Source organism: Halichoeres trimaculatus, unplaced genomic scaffold (genome assembly GCF_033239565.1).
Source record: "Halichoeres trimaculatus isolate MK-OKI-2021-1 unplaced genomic scaffold, fHalTri1.1 fHalTri1_scaffold_34, whole genome shotgun sequence".
Classification (NCBI taxonomy): domain Eukaryota; kingdom Metazoa; phylum Chordata; class Actinopteri; order Labriformes; family Labridae; genus Halichoeres; species Halichoeres trimaculatus.
In genome coordinates this window covers 121,680-145,642 of record NW_027437212.1, presented here as the reverse complement: position 1 = coordinate 145,642, position 23,963 = coordinate 121,680, and the positions used below count along the sequence as shown (strand labels likewise).

General features: G+C 40.2%; 1 long non-coding RNA gene across 2 annotated transcripts; it reads left to right on the top strand.

The window, feature by feature from the left end:
* The first annotated feature begins 16,482 nt into the window (after positions 1–16,482).
* LOC141786489 (uncharacterized) lies at positions 16,483–23,391 on the top strand. Of its 2 annotated transcripts, none has more exons than XR_012597792.1 (6): positions 16,483–16,568; positions 17,759–17,795; positions 18,122–18,159; positions 19,208–19,360; positions 19,447–19,539; positions 22,915–23,391. It is a non-coding gene; the product is annotated as an uncharacterized LOC141786489 (long non-coding RNA). The 2 variants fall into 2 exon arrangements; XR_012597793.1 differs by lacking the exon at positions 16,483–16,568 and adding an exon at positions 17,302–17,424.
* Positions 23,392–23,963: the final 572 nt, after the last annotated feature.

The following is a 23,963-nucleotide window of genomic DNA, read 5'->3' as shown; positions in this document are numbered from 1 at the left end:
CTACAAGCTTAATCTTTATGCTTAGACTTTTAAGACTTTAATCTGACACGTGAACTGCAGGTGTCTTGCCGCCCTGCTCTTGCACTCCATGAACACTGCTCAAACAGGGTGTATATCAGCGTCTCATGGCTGACGACCTCAACACCTTCTACTGCAGATTCGAAAGGGACCACTTCACACCTGCTCCTCTCCTCTCTGCAGTCACTCTGCCCCCCCCACCCTCCCCACCCACTGACACTGAGCCCCTCATCTCAACTCCATCTCACCCCCGGGGCTCCAGCACACCCACTCCCCAGACCCTCCAAGTGAGCGAGGAGGAAGTGACCCTGCTGCTGCAGGGACAAAAAAAGCAGGAAAGCTCCAGGCCCTGATGGGGGTTCCCCCTCCTGTCTGCGAGCCTGTGCAGACCAGCTAGCTCCTGTCTTCCCCCAGCTCTTCAACAGGTCCCTGGAGCTGGGTGTGGTCCCCTCCTGCTTCAAGCGCTCCACCTCCCCGTCCCCAAGAAACCCACCATCTCAGGACTAAATAACTACAGGCCTGTCGCACTGACATCTGTGGTCATGAAGACCTTTGAGCAGCTGGTGTTGGCCCATCTGAAGACCCTCACAAAGGACCTGCTGGACCCCCTGCAGTTTGCCTACCTGGCAAAAAGATCAGTGGACGACGCTGTCAACTTGGGGCTGCATTACATCCTGCATCACCTGGATCGTCCTGGGTCCTATGCACGTGCCCTTTTTGTGGACTTCAGCTCGGCCCTCAACACTGTGCCCCCCCCCCTCCCTCTGCTCCAAACTGGCCCAGCTCACTGTGCCTCCTGCACTCTGTCAGTGGATCTACAGCTCTCTGACAGACAGAAGTCAGCAGGTGAGGCTGGGGCAGGCCATTTCGGACATTCGGACCACCAGCACAGGGACTCCCCAAGGATGTGTCCTTTCTCCACTACTCTTCTCCCTCTACACCAATGACTGCACCTCCACAGACGCCTCTGTGAAGCTGCTGAAGTTCGCAGACGACACCACCATCATCAGTCTCATCCAGGATGGTGATGAGACTGCTTACAAGACAGCAAGTGGATCAGCTGGTGCTCTGGTGTAAACAGAACAACCCGCTCAACTCGCTCAAGACGGTGGAGATGATAGTGGACTTAAGGAGACATCCCCCGCCCTGTCCCCCCTCACAGTCCTCAACAGCCCGGTGTCCATTGTGGAGAACTTCAGATTCCTGGGCACGATCATCAGCAGAACATCAGCTCCATCCTCAAGAAGGCTCAGCAGCGGATGTGTACTTCCTGCGCCTCCTGAGAAGACATGGACTGCCCCCTGAGCTGCTGCTGCAGTTCTACACTGCAGTCATCGAGTCCGTTCTGTGCTCCTCCATCACTGTGTGGTTTGGAGCTGCCACCAGGCAGGACCGATTCAGACTGCAGCGCACTGTGAGGACTGCTGAGCGCATCATTGGTGTTCTCCTGCCCTCCATCCAGGACCTCTACTGCTCTAGGACTCAGAGGAGTGCAGAAAACATTGTGAGGGACTCCACGGACTCTTTGAAATGCTCCCATCCGGCAAGCGCCTCAGAGCTCTGCGGACCAGGACAAGCCGGCACAGGAGTAGTTTCTATCTGTCTGCAGTCTCCATATTAAATAATAAAAACTGTAACTAACACTGGCACCTTTTTTAAAACAGTTTACAGCTGCACTACGGACCGCACAGTTGCACTTTTCCACCTTCAATTGTAAATATCCCAGTATTCTGTAAATATTTCTGATGCACATTTTATCCCAGCCCTTTTCTACATCCACATCTTTTTATTTATCTATTTTTTATTGTCATGTTTATGTATCATGTTTGTGTGTACCTCTTGTGCTAGAGACAACAACTGCCGGAGTCAAATTCCTTGTATGTGTTGCATACTTGGCAATAAAAACCGATTCTGATTCTGATTCTGATTCTGAATCAGTACAGCACGCACAGGGCAACCTTTTCTCAGAACAGTACTCAATTTGTCAATTGATCAAGGGCGCCATCTAGCGACCATATTTAACTCATACACTTATCTAACAGCAAACACAGGAAAAGATACAAATGAGTGTTTTCTTATAATGCTTTTAATATTTTGTCATACACACGTTCGTTTGGCTCTAAAAATTATTTTGGTTCAAACAAACAACGTGAGTCAGGTTAAATTTGCAAAATCTTAAATTTGTTTTAATGTCAGCTAGGAGGATCACTGTGCAGAAATTCAGATCACCTATCATTGTTCTCCTTCGCTTTTTCCTGCAGTGGCTGTCACACTTGACAACCAACACATGAAAAAACAAAAGCAAATGCGTGAGAGCTAACGGTATGATTTTCATTGATGTCTCTTTAGCGTTTTCCTGCAAATGCTGTGATATTTTACCCCGATATTGGAGAAACTTTCAGATTCAAGGGAAGACAATGGCGAATAAGAGTTTAAAGTTTGATTAAAATAATATGTCATTTTTATGCTTTTCTCGCTAAAGCAAAGCACTTTTGGTGCTTAACCACGACTCTATGATGCAGGTTCATGGGAACTGGTATACAATTGTGCTTTTGTCACACACTTACTGAAATGATTAAATCAGAGTACTTTTCCGTTTCCTGAGCCTTTTCGGTGTTGATTTGTCTAGTTCAGCATGTTGTCTAGTCTTTTTGGAGTTTCTCGCCCCGAAAAGCGTTTTGGTTCATTACATCGACTCTCTGATGCAGATTCAAGAAAGAACGAGGAATTATTATGCTTTTGTGACACTTATACTGAAATCAGAAAAACAGAGTACAGATTCGTGTAATTCCGTGTCCTGAGCCTTTTCTGTGCTGTTTTTGCATCCAGCATGTTATTGTAGTGCTTCTTATGGTCATGGCAAATTTCTGCATTCTCTGTCCTCTTTAGCTTTTTCCTGCAAATGTTGTGATATTTGACCCCCAAAACGTGAGAAACTTTCAGATTCAAGGGAAGACAATGGCGAAAAAGAGGTTATAGTTCGATTAAAATAATATGTCATTTTTATGCTTTTCTCGCTAAAGCAAAGCGCTTATGGTGCCTAACCACTACTCTGTGATGCAGGTCATGGGAACAGTTATACAATTGTGCTTTTGTCACACACTTACTGAAATGAGTATATCAGAGTACTTTTCCCGTTTCATGAGCCTTTTCGGTGTTGATTTGTCTCATTCAGCATGTTGTCTAGTCTTTTTGGTGTTTCTCGCCCCGCAAAGCGTTTTGGTTCATTACAGCGACTCTCTGATGCAGATTCAAGAGAGAACGAGAAATTATTATGCTTTTGTGACACTTATACTGAAATCAGAAAAACAGAGTACAGATACATGTAAGTCCGTGTCCTGAGCCTTTTCTGTGCTGTTTTGGCATCCAGCATGTTATTGTAGTGCTTCTTATGGTCATGGCAAATTTCTGCATTCTCTGTCCTCTTTAGCTTTTTCCTGCAAATGTTGTGATATTTGACCCCCAAAACGTGAGAAACTTTCAGATTCAAGGGAAGACAATGGCGAATAAGAGTTTAAAGTTTGATTAAAATAATATGTCATTTTTATGCTTTTCTCGCTAAAGCAAAGCGCTTTTGGTGCCTAACCACTACTCTATGATGCAGGTTCATGGGAACTGGTATACAATTGTGCTTTTGTCACACACTTACTGAAATGAGTAAATCAGAGTCTTTTTCCCGTTTCATGAGCCTTTTCGGTGTTGATTTGTCTCATTCAGCATGTTGTCTAGTCTTTTTGGAGTTTCTCGCCCCGAAAAGCGTTTTGGTTCATTACATCGACTCTCTGATGCAGATTCAAGAAAGAACGAGGAATTATTATGCTTTTGTGACACTTATACTGAAATCAGAAAAACAGAGTACAGATACATGTAAGTCCGTGTCCTGAGCCTTTTCTGTGCTGTTTTTGCATCCAGCATGTTATTGTAGTGCTTCTTATGGTCATGGCAAATTTCTGCATTCTCTGTCCTCTTTAGCTTTTTCCTGCAAATGTTGTGATATTTGACCCCCAAAACGTGAGAAACTTTCAGATTCAAGGGAAGACAATGGCGAAAAAGAGGTTATAGTTCGATTAAAATAATATGTCATTTTTATGCTTTTCTCGCTAAAGCAAAGCGCTTATGGTGCCTAACCACTACTCTGTGATGCAGGTCATGGGAACAGTTATACAATTGTGCTTTTGTCACACACTTACTGAAATGAGTATATCAGAGTACTTTTCCCGTTTCATGAGCCTTTTCGGTGTTGATTTGTCTCATTCAGCATGTTGTCTAGTCTTTTTGGTGTTTCTCGCCCCGCAAAGCGTTTTGGTTCATTACAGCGACTCTCTGATGCAGATTCAAGAGAGAACGAGAAATTATTATGCTTTTGTGACACTTATACTGAAATCAGAAAAACAGAGTACAGATACATGTAAGTCCGTGTCCTGAGCCTTTTCTGTGCTGTTTTGGCATCCAGCATGTTATTGTAGTGCTTCTTATGGTCATGGCAAATTTCTGCATTCTCTGTCCTCTTTAGCTTTTTCCTGCAAATGTTGTGATATTTGACCCCCAAAACGTGAGAAACTTTCAGATTCAAGGGAAGACAATGGCGAATAAGAGTTTAAAGTTTGATTAAAATAATATGTCATTTTTATGCTTTTCTCGCTAAAGCAAAGCGCTTTTGGTGCTTAACCACGACTCTATGATGCAGGTTCATGGGAACTGGTATACAATTGTGCTTTTGTCACACACTTACTGAAATGAGTAAATCAGAGTACTTTTCCCGTTTCATGAGCCTTTTCGGTGTTGATTTGTCTCATTCAGCATGTTGTCTAGTCCTTTTGGTGTTTCTCGCCCCGCAAAGCGTTTTGGTTCATTACAGCGACTCTCTGATGCAGATTCAAGAAAGAACGAGAAATTATTATGCTTTTGTGACACTTATACTGAAATCAGAAAAACAGAGTACAGATACATGTAAGTCCGTGTCCTGAGCCTTTTCTGTGCTGTTTTGGCATCCAGCATGTTATTGTAGTGCTTCTTATGGTCATGGCAAATTTCTGCATTCTCTGTCCTCTTTAGCTTTTTCCTGCAAATGTTGTGATATTTGACCCCCAAAACGTGAGAAACTTTCAGATTCAAGGGAAGACAATGACGAATAAGAGTTTAAAGTTTGATTAAAATAATATGTCATTTTTATGCTTTTCTCGCTAAAGCAAAGCGCTTTTGGTGCTTAACCACGACTCTATGATGCAGGTTCATGGGAACTGGTATACAATTGTGCTTTTGTCACACACTTACTGAAATGAGTAAATCAGAGTCTTTTTCCCGTTTCATGAGCCTTTTCGGTGTTGATTTGTCTCATTCAACATGTTGCTTAGTCTTTTTGGTGTTTCTCGCCCCGCAAAGCGTTTTGGTTCATTACAGCGACTCTCTGATGCAGATTCAAGAAAGAACGAGGAATTATTATGCATTGTGGCACTAATACTGAAATGAGCAATACAGAGTACAAATACATGTAATTCCGTGTCCTGAGCCCTTTCTTTGCTTTTTTGGCATCCAGCATGTCATTGTAGTGCTTTCTATGGTCATTGCAAATTGGTCATGCCCTCTTTAGCTTTTTCTTGCAAATGATGTGATATTTGACCCCCAAAACGTGAGAAACTTTCAGATTCAAGGGAAGACAATGGCGAATAAGAGTTTAAAGTTTGATTAAAATAATATGTCATTTTTATGCTTTTCTCGCTAAAGCAAAGCGCTTTTGGTGCTTAACCACGACTCTATGGTGCAGGTGCATGGGAACTGTAACACAATTGTGCTTTTGTCACAAACTTACTGAAATGAGTAAATCAGAGTAATTTTCTGAACCTTTTCGGTGTTGATTTGTCTCATTCAGCATGTTGTTTAGTCTTTTTGGTGTTTCTCGCCCCGCAAAGCGTTTTGGTTCATTACAGCGACTCTCTGATGCAGATTCAAGAGAGAACGAGGAATTATAATGCTTTTGTGGCACTAATCCTGAAATGAGCAAAACACAGTACAAATACATGTAATTCCGTGTCCTGAGCCTTTTCTGTGCTGTTTTGGCATCCAGCATTGTATTGTTATGTTTTCTTTGTTTGTTGCACCTTTTTTCATTCTCTGTCCTCTTTTTTTTTTTTACTGCAAATGCTGTCATATTTGACCCCCAGAACGTGAGAAACTTCCAAAATAAAGTGAAAACAATGGCAAATAATTGTACTTTGGGCTTAAAGTATTATTTTGAACAATAAGTCATTCATAGGTTTTCCTTGCATAAACAAAGCGTTTTGGGGCTTAGCCAGGATTCTTTGATGCAGATGCATGAGAACTGTGCAAATGAATAGTTTTTCATTATGGAAAAATAACCAAAATAAGCAAATCAGAGTACAAATCCATGTTCTTCCGTGTCATGAGCCTTTTATGGCATCCATCAGGGTATTGTAGTGCTTTCTATGATTCTTGCACCTTTATGCATTTTCTGTCCTCTTTAGCTTTCTTTTTCCTGCAAAAGCTGTGATATTTAACATCCAAAACCTGAGAATCTTTCAAATGCAAGGGAAAACAATCGCGAATAAGTGTTCTTAAAGCTTAAAGTATGATTTTGAATAATATGTCATTAATAGGTTTTTCTCGCAAAGGCAAGGTGTTTTGGTGCTTAACCACGACTATTATATGCAGGTGCATTAGAACTGTACAAATCAGTAGTCCATTTGTGACACAATCACGAAAATTACTTGTTCCGAGAATTTCTCCTATGTACTGACTCTTTTCGGTGTTGTTTTGTCATACAGCATGTTATTGTGGGTTTTTTTTGTGTGTGTGTGTTTCTCGGCCTGCAAAGCGTTTAGTGTCATTACACTGACTCTTTGTTGCAGGTACAAGGAAACTGTGGAATCATTATGCTTTTGAGACACTATTACTGAAATGAGCAACTCAGAGTACAAGCACGTGTTATTCCGTGTCCTGAGCCTTATTTCGACATCCAGCATGTCATTGTTGTCCTTTCTGTGATCAATTGCACTACTGTGTTGTCTCTATCCTCTTCAGCTTTTTCCTGCAAAAGCGCTGGTATTTGACCACCAAACCTGGGAAACTTTCAGATTCAAGGGAAGATAATCCGCGAATGAGTGTACCTAGAGTTTAAAGTTTGATTTAAATTATATGTCATAAATAGGTTTTTCTCGCTAAAGCAAAGCGTTTTGGTGCTTAACCACGACTCTGTGATGCAGGTACATAGGAACTGTAACATAATAATGCTTTTGTGACACTATGACTGAAATGAGTAAACCAAAGTAGGTACTTTTCCCGTGTCCTGAGCCTTTTCGGTGTTGTTTCGTCATACACCATGTTGTCATGGCTTTTTGGTGTTTCTCGCCCCGCAAAGCATTTTGGTTCATTACAACGACTCTCTGATGCAGGTTCAAGAAAAACTGTGGAATCATTATACGTTTGAGACACTTTTACTGAAATGAGCAATTCAAAGTACAGATACATGTAATTCCGTGTCCTGAGCTTTTTCGATATTGTTTGCCATGCAGCATGTTGTTGTGTCTTTTTGGTGTTTCTCGCTCGCAAAGCGTTTATGTTCATTTCAGCGACTCTGCGATGCAGATTCAAGAAACTGTTGAATCATTATGCTTTTGTGACACTGTTTCTGAAATGAGCTGAAAATCCATGTAATTCGGTGTCATGAGCCTTTTATGTGCTTTTATGGCATCCAGCATGATATTGTAGTGCTGTCTATGATCATTGCACCTTTCTGCATCCCCTGTCCTCTTTAGCTTTTTCCTGCAAAAGCTGTTCTATTTAACTCTCAAAACGCGAGAAACTTTCAAATTCAAGGGAAAACAATCGCGAATAAATGTTCTTCAAGCTTAAAGTATGATTTTGAATAACATGTCATTAAAAGGTTTTTCTCGCTAAGGCAAAGCGTTTTGGTGCTTAACCAGGATTCTATGATGCATGTGCATGAGAACTGTGCAAATCAATAATGCTTTTGAGACACACTCACCGAAATGAGAAAATCAGAGTTCACCTCCCGTGTCCCGAGCCTTTTCGGTGTTGTTTTGTCTTACAGTATGTTGTTGTGTTTTCTGGTGTTTCTCGCTCTGCAAAGCGTTTTGGCTCATTACCACGACTCTGCGATGCAGGTCAAAGAGAATTGTGGAATCATTATGCTTTTGTGACACACTCACTGAAACGAGTAGTTCAGAGTACATTATCCGTGTCCTGAGCCTTTTCGCGATTGTTTTGTCATACAGCATGTTGTCCTGTCTTTTTGGCGTTTCTTGCTCCGTAACGCATGATTATGCTTTTATGACATAAGAACTGAAATGAGCAAATCAGAGTACAAATCCATGTAATTTCGTGTCATGAGCCTTTTATGTGCTTTTATGGCTAAAGTAAAGCGTTTTTGGTCCTTTACAACGACTCTATGGTGCAGATTAATGGGAACTGTGACAAAATAAAGCTTTTGACACTACTACTGAAATGAGTAAACCAGAGTCCAGTGTCCTGAGCCTCTTTGTTGCTGTTTCGTCATACAGCATGGTGTTGTTGCGCTTTTGTCATTACACATCAATACCTCTGCTTTCTCTCTCCTTTTTAGCTTTTCATATTTGACATAGAACACACACGAGTTACATCAAAATGACTTCGGAAACAGCCCAACATGTTTTCAAGAGAACTTAAAGCACGATTTAAAATATTTTTTCATTTTCCTTTATCGCTCTGCAAACCTTTTTTCTTTCACTAAACAGGTCCATTGGTATTGCCGTCCTCACTACTTTGTCACTTAATCACTTCTGTGTGATCTGTGTTGTACAAAAATCCATCTTATTCACTGTTGTGCGTTTTCAGTGCTGTTTTGGCATCCGGCATAGTACTGTTGTGATTATTGTCATCATAGCATATTTCTGCTATCTCTGCCCTCCGTAGACTTTTCCTGTGTTGCATTCATATCCAGGAGAAAACAATCGGAAAAGACGTGTTCAAGAGTGATTTTGAATGATGAACAAAAAGCTTTCAAAATCAAACATCAAACGCTTGGGTTACCTACAAAAAGCTGACAGACGCAATAAAGATGTCTTCAGCATCTCAAATCATAAATTGAATCATGACATGGTGTTTTTTGCTCTGCACAGCCTTATATGCACAAAACTGTGATGTGCTCTTTATTTCGATCAGTATTTAATTAACACATAATTGCTTTTAAGCTCATGTCACATAGCTTTAGGTAATACTTTTTGAATGAGTTGTAACGACGTGCTATTTCACTCTGCAAAGGTAGAAACTCAGCTATGGCTTCTAAAAACATGAGCGGTTGTTGCTTTTTAGTGAAAAAATCACAATATTATCACTCACAATATTTTTATGTGCTTCAGAATGCGATATCAGCAAGTTTTACTGCCTTTATGGTACTTGGAACTAAAACGTGCAAAGCTGTACATTGTGACCACAAGATGGCAGCATGTGACTACAAGTGAAATCACCGCAAAACAATTTTATCTTCAGTATTCAGGCTGAACAATATTGAACTGGAAAGGTGCCTTGCAGAAAATGCGTTGAAAGGCTGACACCAAATACTGCAATGCAAAACTGTGAAATTAATTGCACAAAAGCAGTGCATGACAACTGAAAATGCAAAACATGTAAAATAAAAACTAAATAAAGTTGTGGTACAAAGCAATGAATGACAAAATGTGAAATAATATTGCACAGAGCTGCAAAAACATTTGCATGTGGAAAGACAGTGAAGATCATTGTCTTTACACCCCAGGAATAAACTACTTTCTGGGAAGAACCAACCACTTCCACAGTAGGTGATACTTCATCATGTAAAGCCTAAATGAAAAACATACACACAGATGCATGCACACACACACACACACACACACACACACACACACACACACACACACACACACACACACACACACACACACACACACACACACGAAAGTTGAGTTTATGTGTATATTCACGTGTAGTCTATTATTGTCTCATTTTAGTCTGTTGGAGCTATTCAGTGACCTGATCCCCATCCATTCACAAGAGAGGGCCACAAGAAAAAGATCTAAACCACCAAGCTACAACCTCACAAGTGAGAAACACCTTAGCTACATTGCCACAAAAAATAAAACCAAACAAAAGCAATCAAAAAAAGAAAAAAAATACAAAAGGACAAAAAGGTCAACAGGAAAACACAGCAAGACAACCAGCCGTGTCACTTCTGTAAGGCTCGTGTCATTATAAATTATATGTTAAGAAACAATACAACGGTAACAAAACAAATTTTACCCAAAACATTTACCCAACAACATTTTTTTTAAAGGAAACTAAAGTGCCAAAAATTATCACTTTAAGGTAAAATTAATACAAATTCTTCTTTAGGGTACAGAGTTAAAGACTATAATACAAAAAATAAGTAAACAAATAAAATGTTCCCCCATTATTGCACTCATTTTTTTAAAAGAGTAAAGTTTAATGAAATACCACACCAGAATAAATGTTGTGAAAATAATTTGGAACAAACCCCTTTTTTGGAGTCTGCTTTTTTGTTTTCCTGGTGCGGCTTAGCCACGTGATTGTCATCATCAAAAATCAGGAGAGGGTGGGGGTGGGGGTGCAGGAGAAAAAAATTAAACTACAGTATTGCTCTTTTACACGATATTATCAATATTTGTATTGTTCCGCCCACCTCTACTCCTCACTCACAGTAGTCTCCTCCTGCATTCACATGAATCACGCAAGTGTGTGTCTCATTATGGTCACTTCTATCATCCCCGGCCCAGATTAAGGAAGAGGGTTGCTATTTAGACATTAAAAAAAAAGTATGGACGGAAGACAGTTAATTTGTAGTTGTAGTAATTTTGTAGTTGATTATGATGTTGTGTTTTACCTGCTTTCTCTCTTACATTGTTATTTCTCTGCCCTACAAAGTCCATGACAATTACATGCACATGAATTATTCTGCAGATTAGACAGCAGCGTCATTTAGTGACTTTTAGTGACTTTGTGGACAGTCAATAGTGACTTTCCTTACTGAGGAGTTGGCACGTTGAAACTGGCAATGTTTCACTCAGCTGTAATGATGTTCGAAATGGTAAACAGTCTTATTCTTTCAGGTCTTTCATGACTATACATGATATAATTGATTAAAAATAATCTGTTAATAGTGGATTATTTGGGTATATAGTAATCTGAGGTGTTAAAAACAACAACAATTTACACCCAACTCAACCGATAACCGTGACTACAAAACCGTGATAAGAACTGAACCGTGGATTTTGTGAACCGTTCCATCCCTACTTCATCACACACTTCAGTTAGAGCATCCTGTCTCTTATGGAACTCCTGAGCGCAGTGAGTGTGTGTTGAAATTTTCAGTTTGCAAACCAAAAGCAATTCAATGATACTTGTTCAGTAAACAGCAGTGACTGCATGCAGAGTATTTAATCCTAAGGTGTAAATTAATACAAGACCACATCTCTAACAAAGACATAAAAATTATGAGTGCTTCGCATTATGTTGAAGAGATATAGTGTACTTTATAGTGGACGTGAGAGATTAAGTGTTGGTGAACGATAACCATGTGTGAATGATACAGCATTCATTTACAGAAGTCTGTGCTTCAGTGTAAGGGGGCCCCCAAATGTAATTTGCCTAGAATAGAATAGAATAGAAAATACTTTATTTATCCCCGAGGGGAAATTCAGGAGTCACCGCAGCATTTAAGAAAACAAAAGTAAGGCAGAGTAAAGAAAGTGCAAAAAGGTCCATAAGAAATTAGATAGAATAGATAGAATAGAATAGAATAGAAAATACTTTATTTATCCCCGAGGGGAAATTCAGGAGTCACCGCAGCATTTAAGAAAACAAAAGTAAGAAAGAGTATAGAAAGTGCAAAACGGTCCATAAGAAATTAGATGACGACATCCCGTCCACCACTCGTCCACCACTCTCCAGTCCAGCCAGTCTCCACCTCCACAGGGTCCAGGACTGAGCCTCCCCAGCAGTCTGTTCAGTCTCTGTCTCCTGGATCCTGTCTGCCCACTGTGGCACCAGCGTCCATTGTCAGCTCCGTCAGCCACGTCCGTGGACAGCACGATGCCGCTGGGTTAGCACAGGTAGCTCGTCCTTCCCCCGGGGCTGGATCCCACGTTCCCAACAACAATGGATGGAAGGACAGGTCCACGTCGTCACCTCCCAGCTCACATCCGAGAACCAGCACGTCGTCCTCACCTCCTCCTCCTCAGCTCGAGGGAAATCATCAAGCCCTACACTAGTTAGCATTGACATGCTACAGGCTGCTAACAGCTGAGTTCGCATGTAAACATGCAGCCATGGTTACATGTAGGATCTCCAGACAAACACAGGAGAAAAGTAGTCAAAAATATCGCCGAAGCCACAAAAAGTTTGGTGTCCGTGACCAACAATGAACCATACAAAGTGATGATCCACTCCAAATACAAATATTACGAAAAAGAGACAAAAAAATTACAAGAGACGACAAAGACGAGAGAGCTGCTGCAACAGGCAGCTACTTGGGTAGCGCCTAGCAACGGAAAAGCCGTAGGGCCTCATACTCACTTGGGCCCTGTTGTAGTATTTGGTTGCAAAGGGAAACTGATATCATGGAACCAAAAATATGGCCCCAATATTGTGCAGATCTACTACTCATGCTTAGCTAAAGGGGTGATTCAGATAAATGTGAGGGAAGAAAAAAAGCATTTCAAACAGGAATAAGGATATCGCCTCATCTTAGAAAGAGAATGGACCTTCAGAAGTCTAAAAGTGTACCAAGTGTAACACAGAGATCAGTAGCTTTATACATACTATGTAGTCTTATGTGTGTATATAAAGGAATTTTTGGGGAAAAATGTTTCAAAGTGTGCTTTTTAACAAGGATTGGAGAATGGACCCTTGTATGCCTTCTTGTTTGGGTTAAAATCAAGAACACCTATAATGAAAAACTGTGGAATGTTGACCTATGCTGCAAGAAAGTTTGTAACTTAAATGGATTTCAGAAAAGCCACCAACCCTCTCAGAATGGCACAAAGTTATATTTGCTCTGCTTCCCATAGATTATTTGACATATCGCACCAAAAAGGAAAATTGGAACATTTCATCATATATGGACTCCCTTTCTTGATTATGTGGGACCGAGAATGTGTAAGGTATTCTGGCAGATGCATCCTCGACTGAAGGGGGTTCGCTAAAAGAGAAGGAGAGGCTCTGTTGTCTGTATCAATTCATTCCCCGTATTTATCTATGTTTATTGTGTGTAAGTTTTGTCATGTTCATCTGTGTTGTGCCATTATACACGTTCGGGGGATTGTGTTGATTGGGTGGGTGAGAATAGAACAGAAAAGAATAGAATAGAACTTTATTGTCATTGTAACATGTACAACGAAATTGAAATCACGGCAGCAATCAAGAAAACAAAAGTAAGAAAGTGCAAAAAGGTCCATCAGAAAATAGATGATGACAGCTTGTCCATCATTCTCCAGTTCAACCAGCCACAGGGTCCAGGACTGAGCTTCTTCAGTCATGCTCCATCTCTGTCTCCTGTATCCTGTCTGCTCACAGCAGGTGAAGCTCTTCCAACATGGCGTTGGTGTCTGATATTAGCTTCGTTAGCCATGTTTGTGAATAGCATGATGCAACTCTGCCCTCTGGTTTTCCCTCTATTGCTGGGTTAGCACAGCTAGCTCGTCCATCTTATTGGAGATAGATCCTACGTCCCCAATAACAATGGATGGAAGGACAGGTCCATATCGTCACTTCTTAGCTCACACCTGAGAACCATCATGTCGTCCTCACCTCCTTCTCCTCACTTTGTGGGAAGACATCAGGCCTTACACCAGTTAGCATTGACATGCTACAGACTGCTAACAGCTGAGTTCACATGTAAACAATGTGGCCATGGTTACATGTAGGATCTCCAGACAAACACAGGAGCAAAAATAGTAAAAATATCACTGAAGCCACAAAAAGTTTGGTGTCCATGACCAACAAATGAGCCAAATAAAGAAATGATCTACTCCAAATACAAAAATTACGAAAAAGAGACAAAAAAAAAAAGACAAGAAATGGACAAAAAAAGAGAGAGCTGCTGCAAAAGGCAGCCATAGCCAACAGGGCGGCGCCTAGCTCTGTTTCTGACTGTATGATGATCCATAATAGGAATACTTGAGTCCAGATCAATGTGAGAGATGACAAATGTCCACATAAAAGTTATGTGGGTGATTTAATCAGTTAATATGTGAGTAAAGCAGGGTCACATTATCTGATGGCTACGCTGTTGTCTCCTTACAGCATGTTCTTAAATAGTTGTTTTTTTAAATTATAGCCACAACGCTCATTTTAAATTTTTACCTATTTATTCAACATGTTTAGAGGGATTACATTACATGACGATCGTGAAGATAAGTATATAGATAAACTAAAACGTAAATTTAAAAGGATTTATACATGTATCTCATGAGAGCAGGCACAGCGAACTACATATTTGAAACAGTTCATATAGACTTTTACATAAAATGTAGCTCTTAGCAAACTATGATTATAGTACATATTTCCTTTAAAAGTCGCCTGATCTAATGTAGGGTTTTCAGTTCCTGGGTTATGAAGCTGTATATACGATGGTTTCTCCTTTATCAGTAGGAAGCCATCACAAGCGGTGCTTACTCGTGGGTAGCAAATAAAGCAACATCAATCAACTGCTTTGAATAAATTACACACAATGTCTACAGATTTTGCAAACGTTTACCCCAGATGAATCTTTGAGAACGACATTTACGTAACTCAACTTCTCCTCCTCTTTTTTGAACAATGCACACATAGCCAATGCCCGTCATCGCCCCTGCGGTCACATTTTCCGATGGTCACAGTTTTCAGTGCAGCACCGTTCAGACATCTAGCGGCATGTAATTGTTTATTTCGTCCACTAGATGTCACAGTTGTGTCGTGTAGCACCGCTGAAGGAACAGAAGTACAAGGGAAATTTTAGAAGACAATTCATGTGTTTTACTGTCTTCTTACAGTGAATAAATGCTGGAGGAACTGTGAATATGTCAGCTCCCTCCATGTGCCAATCATCACACGTTTCCAGACCTTCAAAACATTTTATTGCTCCATTCACCCCTTGTGGCAAGTGTTTGCAAGTTTAAATGAAGGTAAACTACCGGGATAGATTACAGATAAACTGCAGTGCGCATGTTTCGTTTCAACATAAAGTTGTCCTCTTTTTGCTCCTTTTAAGTTCAAAAGTTAATTTGATGAAAGAAAAAGATGCATGGAGCTATTTTTTTTCTAGGAGGAACTAAAAACGGGAATTTCTTCAGAGGCTTCTAATCAAACTTTCTCAAGTCACACAAAAATTGCCCCTCGATGTCGACTGTTGTCAACCAGGGGATGCAACTTTTTAGAACATTTTCCAGCCAGGTTGAGATGCCGGAGATTATCAACCATGCTTTTACTGAGCTGTTCGTGCTGCACAAAGTGTGATCAGTGAGACCAAGGAGTTGAAAATGCTGACATAGCACGATGCATGTTCACTATCAGGGGGTGTGGCAGGGGCAGTTTCCTGTCAGGAAAGAGGGTGCACAATGAATGGTATTTATGCATTTATATATAATTTTCAGTAAAAAAAAAAAAATCATCTATGATAAAAAAAAAAGAACAAATGCACTTTGAGAATTCGAAGTTAATTGTACTTTTTCTCTAATAGAATAAAACGTCTATGGCGAGATGCAAGGATGGCTGTAACAAATGTGCACTATGAGACTCTTCACAGCCTTGAAGATGAAGGTCTTCTAGATCCCTCCAATAGCATCCACCTCTTCTGTGTCCAGCATGTTTCCTTTCCGCTTCTGCAAAGGGACCTTGATGTCTCCAGGGTGGATTGGGATAATCACTCCCTAAGAACAGAACAACAACTGTGGACAGTGGGACTCCTCCAGAATCCCACAGATACACTGAACTTGGCACTGGTACTAAGTAAGTACAATTTCCAGGAGCACCTTGTACTCTGTGTTGTAGTTCTGAGTAGCATTGCTCCAGGTATATCTCGAAAAAAGAGGATATCATGAAAAAGTTTGATTTTTTGGTCACTCATTTCTATATTGTAAATCTATCTACGGCACACAGAGTGAAATTCTTGAAGCATCTATTTTTTTTTTTAAAGTTGATTATTATGGCTCACAGATAATGAAACCCCCAAATTCAGTGTCTCAAAGCACTGAAAAAAGTAAAACTTTGCTGTTGTTCATTTAATGTATAAATTCACATTATATGGACTCAAAAAATCGTTTTCAGATTTAAACTATATTTTCAGGTTTGCACTTCTGACTGAATCAATATTTTTTATTTCGTTTCAATATGAGTTTGCAATTTGACATCAAAATGAAATGACTCATTCAATCAACCTGAACGGATCAGGTGTTGATCGTTTCGCGCATGCGTGTTCCGGAAAACGAAACCTGAGGATCTGACGGGAACGGCCGAGTCCATCTTCAGCCTCTGCAACTCCTGGGTGGAGGGAAACTTTGTTTCAGGTAATAAAAGACAAAAATGCGTTTTTAGACTGTGACATCAACCATGGTTTTATCGCCCCGTTCATCTATTAAACCGCCCTTTGGGTCGTCTGCCATGGTATCACCAGGCTGTCTTGTTGAACTCAGCTTGCTAGCTTATAGCCCACGACAAATAATCTATAATTTTTCGACAGTGCACGTTCAATCCCTGTTTAAATTACTGGTTAACTTAGTATGCATTTTTGAGTCGTTTCAAATGTTTGACGGCGTAACGTGTTAGTACTGTGAACGGGAGCCATGAGGGGTAGAGCGGTTTATAGAGTGACCGTGTTAACGAGTAACCTGTAGCCGAACGCGGGTTTTTCGCCGGCACACTGCTTGGTATGGACCTCGCCTCTATATTTAGTTATCTTTATTAATGAGAAAAATGAGAAAAAAAATGAGAAAATGTACTTATTCCCATTTCTTTTTAAATGTAACATTAAAGGAGGAGGCAGCCACCAGATAATTTTCAACGCTGTTGTGACTGCAGCGCATTTGGCCGGAAGTCACTATTTATTACGGGCACTCTTTGATCCGAAACACCGGTGTATGCTCTACAGCAGGGATGTCCAACTCGTGCCATGGAGGGCCAAGAGGCTGCAGGTTTTCTTTCCAACCAAGAACTCCACCAGCTGATTCCACTGATTAGCCCCTGCTCTCTGCTTGAAGGTGAGGTACTCAATGGAATCAGCTGGTGGAGTTCTTGGTTGGAAAGAAAACCTGCAGCCTCTTGGCCCTCCATGGCACAAGTTGGACATTCCTGCTCTACAGCGTGAGCTCGTCAACCGTGAAGTACAAGTTTGGACGAGTTGAACAACACGTGGAGTGCCAGTAGGTGCGTGCAAATAAAACTACAGAGACTAACCCGCTTCTGGGTTATGTGTGTGTATGTTTATGGAGAGAGATTATGTGCGCGCTTGTAAGTGTCAGGATGGAGGCATTGTCCCTTTTCGATGACAATGCCAAAACTATCAGAGCTTTCTATCTTTATTAACTTGCCCATATTTTCGGAGTACTAGCTGTCTTCTAAAAAAAAAAAGAAAAAAACAACAACTAAATAATCAATGATATTTTATGTAAGTGTGAAATAGCTCTTTTCCAAAGGTGTCTGTATGGCTTCAGCTAAAGTTAACTTACGTTTTTTTTTTTTTTTTTTATTTATCTTGCAGTGCAACATCTGAAAAGCTTCCAGACTTGTCCATTGTGGTAAGTTAGTTGTTAATACCTTATAAAAATGTAATTTATCATTCACTGCCCAAATAATCGTTTGTCCAAAACTTACTATGGATAGTTTTACAGGGTCTTGCTAATTCTCACTAGGTTTGTATTTTACACAATGACTGCAGGATGTGCGCTTGAAATATACTATATTTTTGCATTTTATGTATTTACAATATATCCATTCTCAACATAAAGCCTAAACATATGTATAACCAGTTTACATTACATGTTAATGGTTCCCAATTTGTATCTAGCACCTACTAAGTGTGTTGGCTTATTAATAACAAGAGAATATTGTTTCCTTTTTCAAGGAAATTAGCTGCTCTGAGGCCTGTCCTCATAACTTGTGGTAAGTTCCTTCACAATATCATGAGAACATTTTTAATTAATTGGACACTTAATTTGACCCAATAATAGCACTGGCTCAAATGAAATCTGACAAATTGATTTGGCAGTTTCCAGGTCTATTCTATAAACTTAAGGTATTGAAGTCTTGTTTTATGTGTGATGACTGTGTGTTTGCTTAAAACTTTTGAATGTGCCGCTGTCTTTTCCAGGACCCTCTTGAAATAGAGATTTTTAATCTCAATTAGTTTTCGTGGTAGATAAAAAAATGTAAATATAAAACTTATGGCGTTGTTACCCCAACAAATTAAAAATATCTCTTGTTTTTTTCTCTTGTATTTCATGTTGCATCAGTTATCCATGCATGTGGAAATGTAAAGACTGTGACGACTCATTGTCAAGAAGATCTGAACTTCTGAAACACTATAAACTTTACCATCTGCATTATTGGCGGGGCCATCCTTACCCCTGTGTTTATTGGAAAGCTCTACTAACGCACCTAAGTAAATATCATCCTTCTCAACAATCATCACAGAAAGAAAGCTCATCAAAAAAGACAACATTCAATTAAAAATGTCCAATATGGCTATTAAGGTAATTTTAAAACAAATTCAATTTCAGGATAGGGTCAATCTTATTCCCTTGAACATGGAAAGTTAATTAAAAACTGGTCAATGTCCACATTATTTTCACACAGACATTTGTGCCTGCACAGGGCCCTTCATCTCCCACTCCGCTGTGATATAGTGAGCAGCTGTGTTGGCAACTTGGGGACTTTTTTTTTTTCTTTTCAAAAAAAGCAACTAGTGATTTTTATGTGAAATAATTCAACTTATTACTTTTTTCTTTTCAGGTTTGAATGTCACACCATCTTAAAAATACAGCCAGGACCATAATATACATGCTGGTGTCTACTTTATGTACAAATTTGTTGCTTTGCATCAATTTCATTGGTGATGTCCTTATTTTCAGGTGGTCAGCTGTGATTGTAGCTGTGAAAAATATATGTTTTCAAGCTTCATCTTGGATGCACTTCTGTTTTTGTTTTATAGATCAATGCTGAGTTTATGAGAATAAAAACAGTTCCCTTGGGGACTAAGTTACTGGCACAGTTGGACCAGCACTCCAAACTATTGGAGGTTATCAGGCGGAAGGGGGGAGCTGTAAGACAGAAGATGTCTGGTGTCTTACAGCTTTTGGATGAGGTATCTATGAAGGGGTTTCTTGTCTGAGGAATGCTAAATATTTATTTTTTGTTTGTGATTGTACTGAATACCATTTTTTGAATCAGACTTTGGACATCAACACAAGAAGAGAGCCTATCTTCACATCTCTGATGATGTACCTGGGGGAACCTGTTGAGCATTTGATCAAAGAATATCAGGTAAGGGCATCTCACTCACATATAGGGAAGAGGTTTTAACCTGGAGTGCAAAAAGTTTTTTTATACAGTATGTTTAGGTTTCATTAAAAATGGCTCTTGTGCATATATACACATGAATATATACAAGGTCTTTGATCTCTCAAGCCTCAGTGTTACAGTCATACTCAGTTTATGAGACTTGCTCATTATGCAAAAATGAAAGATTTGGACCGTAGCATGAATGGGCTATGACTGTAGAGGTGATATTTGTGATTTGAATAAATCATATTTTATTGTCATGGCTTGAACTCTAAGAACAAAAAGAACTCATAAGCAGATGTATCAAAAAACACCAGGCATAAGGAAAGATCTCAACAAAACACATTGTTAGCAAACTATGTTTATAGAGGGAGCACTGCACAGTGAAACAAAGGAACAAAATCTAGGACAGGGTTTGTACAGGTCCTTGAAATCCTTGAAAATGCTTATTTTTTCATGTTGTGTTTTCAAGGTTTGAAAGTACTTGATTTTCTATTCAAGTGCTTGAGAATGCTTGAATTTATAATCGTATATAACTCACTACTCAGCTTCCTAACTCAACAGATCGATCAAATAGAGAGAAATAAAATAAATTGTGGGGGAAAAAAAATGTTCCATCTGATGGGCTCGCGGGTGTAACATAACTGGTCTGTTTATATGTGCGTTGTGACGTCTCCCCCATGAGGATTGTTCCTTAAACAGCAAGCCGGGAGGCATGACCGTTGGCTGGAGAAAGAAAAATACAAATTTTGGATTAAATGTAGCGCAAATCCCCGTGCAGCATACTGCAGTGTATGTAAAAAGGAGATTGCAGTGGAAGCTATGGGCAAGTCGGCACTCGCCAGCCACGAGAGGTACCCTGGAAGCCCTACATGTTAAATAGCCAATTAGCCTGCTACCTGTTGAAGCTAACCACCTTTTTATGCTTCATGCTAGGCATGAGTGATGAGCAGTGTCCCATTTAACATAAAGGTAGTGTTGCCCGGGGGTGTTTGTCGGGGCAGGTTATAAAATAACTGCGGTCAGGCGGTGACAGGTTTTGTCTACAAATACCGGGTCGTGCCTGGTCTGAGCATACGGCCGCGGCGGAGTGGGAGGCTCGCCCTGTACATACGAAGGAACGAAACGGCGTTTCTCATTGAGACCCGGCACAGATGAACAACGGTCATGTGATAACCTGCCGGTTAGATGGCTTGTTTGTGCTAAAGCCGCGCTACCGGCTTGGTTTATTATAAGCGTCTGAGATGTGGCTATCTTACTCATTGTTTGAGAATAAGAAAAACCATAGAACTGGATACAAAAAAAGTAGGGCTGGGTTAAAAAAAAATCGATTCTCAAAAATAAAAACGATCCTCATCTTCAAAATTTGACATCGATCGATCTTTTAATCAAAAGAAAATATTCCCTTTCTTGGCCGGATTTCAGTTTTGGACTGCAGGTGCTCCACACAGAATATTCCGTTCCTGCAAGTCAGTGTGGGATATATAGTCATACCCTATCTGTGTATAACTGACAGCGAGTTTTTGTAGGGTTATATGAAGTAGATATCTGCCCAAGATGCATCTGGATCAGCGCGTCTCCTCACGCTCTCCTTCATTAGGAGATCACAACTTTGGCATGCAGCAGTCTTAGCGTAACAGATTTTACTTAGCATTAGTTATGTTTGATCAGAACTGCAGAGAGACAGCGTCAAACCACCTGTTTCAGTGTTTTTGTCCTGCTGCAACATGACGTCTGTGTCAGATTATGAGAAAACGCTGTCAATCATCCTCCTCATCAGCTGACGCTTGCGCGAGCTACTGCTAATGTGCTCGCGCTAAATGATAAGCTCCATGTGTTGAACGCTGGTGTTTTTAACGGGTGGTTGTTTGTTACAAGGTGTTCAGATTAATTCTGAAGGTCTGGACAGGAGATATGACTTCACTGTTTGTCTTCAGACTGATCCACTGAGAGCTGTCAGCTGCTTCATTAACATACACGGTGTTGGGAAGGGTGCGTTTAATTTGTTCTCCCAGTCTGCCCTGTTTGTGGACCATCTACTGTGGAGGGATGTTGTTTTCACAAAGGAGGGAGCTGCATTAAAAAAATTGTTGTAATATAATAAATATAATATAAATCCTCATAATACTCCTAATACTCTTAGTTTAAAAGATAATGATACCAGTTTCGTCAGCAAGTGATGAGAATCAGTTCTTTGAGAAGTAGTAAAAAGACAAGAATCAGGAAAAAAATGTTTTTTTTTTGTAAATACGAGTCTTCTCTGTGAAGTTGTGAACAAATGTGCTGTTCAACACAATGAAATTGCTGTTTTGTGTGCGCATCAATTTCTTAACATTATGAAATTAACAACCGCTCACAGTACTTGAAAAGTTTGAAAATTGACCTTGAAGCTCCTTGAAAAGTACTTGAATTTGACCATGAAAAATCTGTATGAACCCTGCTAGGAACAAAATCTGGCAACAAGACAAGGGAAGACATAAGGGTTAAGGCAATGAGGTGATTGGGAGTGAGGAGACGGCTGGGGAAGCACAATCAGGGATCAGGTGTGGCAGTGCCAGGCAGGAAACAAAATCTACAGAAATAAGAAAAGACTTGTGAACTTTCAAAATAAAACTTAACACTTTAACAAGACATGAAACAAGAACAAAAGGGGGAACTTGACTGAAGAAAAAGCAGGATGATGACTGATGAATTAAAATACCTGGAGATGAAAGGCAAAAAGTTGCACACATTTTTACCTCCGCCAAGGAGGTTATGTTTTTGGGAGAGTCTGTCCGTCTGTCTGTGAGTCTGTGAACAAAATAACTCAAGAAGTTATGGATGGATCTTGATGAAGTTTTCAGGAAATGTTCGGCATGGAAAAAAGGAAGAACTGATTCGATTTTGGTGTTGATCCGGATCAGCGTCTGGCCACTATGACGAAAATGTGATTTTTGTGAATAACTACTGATATAAAATAGATATCATTATGAATCCGTTTGCTAATGGAGTGTTTTTATGGTCAAGGAATCTAAATATGTACATCAAATAAAGGTAGGAGTAATATTTATAGTAAAAATCATAATATGGTCGAGGACTGTGGTGCTGGCAGAGGTATGTGCTCTCTGAGTGCTTTTCTAGTTAGTGCTGCAACTTTTCTGAAGGTGAATCTTGCATCTCGTACCACAATGTGCTCTATGGTGCACAAGAGAAAATTGTGCTTGGGTCATTTGACTGATCACTGTAAATACAGTGCATACCACTACAGTGGATACCACATTCATTTTAAGTTAAATCTTGGTATAAAAGTGACCACTGTAGCCATATATAAAATGGGAACACATTAGAATCTTTGAATGTTTTTTTTTTTTTTGGCAGGATATTCCAGAAAATTAGGCTGAAAAGCTGAAGCAGACTACCATGGCCATCTTGATCACAGGATGGGAGAGTCCACTCCACCCAGCCAAAGACATCAAGATAATCATTGAAGGAACAGAGGTTGTCAATAATTTGCCCTCAGTTGCAGCAGCTTTTACCATGATCTTCAGGCTCATGTACACACTTAATCTGAAGTATCCAAAGAAATTGGAATCCACCTTTGAGTTTTTGCAAAAAGTCTTGATGGATCTTGATTGCAAAAAGATGAGCCCGAGAGTTGACAAAAACTGTGCAGCCAGCTGTACAGCTCAGACTAGGCTAAGTTTAGTTGCACTGACTCACTACATTGTTTTGTTTCTACTGGTGGTTTAATTTTGTGTAGATCTATTTCCAGTTGAAAATTCAAGCAGTTCAAAGTACGAGGGGTTGATGCTGGAGGTTCCAGTCACATTACAAGACAAGACAAGACAAGACAAGACAAGACATACTTTATTAATCCCCGGAGGGAAATTCAAGTTGTTTTGGCACTCTTCCAAGCAAAGAATTGTACACTCTGATGGCTGCAGGGAGGAATGATCTTCGGTACCTCTCGGTCCTGCAGCGCACAGAGGTAAGACGTCCAGAACTGCTGCTGATCCTCTGGACTATGATGTTGTGAAGTGGGTGATCAGAGTGACGGATGATGGCCTCCACTTTCTTCTGTGTATACCTTTCCACCACAGCCTCCAGTGAGTCCAAACTGGATCCAACCACGGAGCTAGCTCTCTTCACTAGTTTTTCCAGTCGCCTCTTGTCCTTCTGCTTTAAACTATTTCCCCAGCATACTGCACCATAAAACAAAGCACTGGCTACCACGGACTGATAAAACATCTGCAGCAGCTTTCCACAGACATCAATTGATCTGAGCTTCCTTAAGAAAAAGAGACGGCTCTGCCCCTTCTTAAAGAGTGCATCTGTATTAAGGGACCAGTCCAACTTGTTGTCCAGATGTACACCAAGATATTTGTAGGTTGACACCACCTCCACGTCCACCCCATGGATGTTAACTG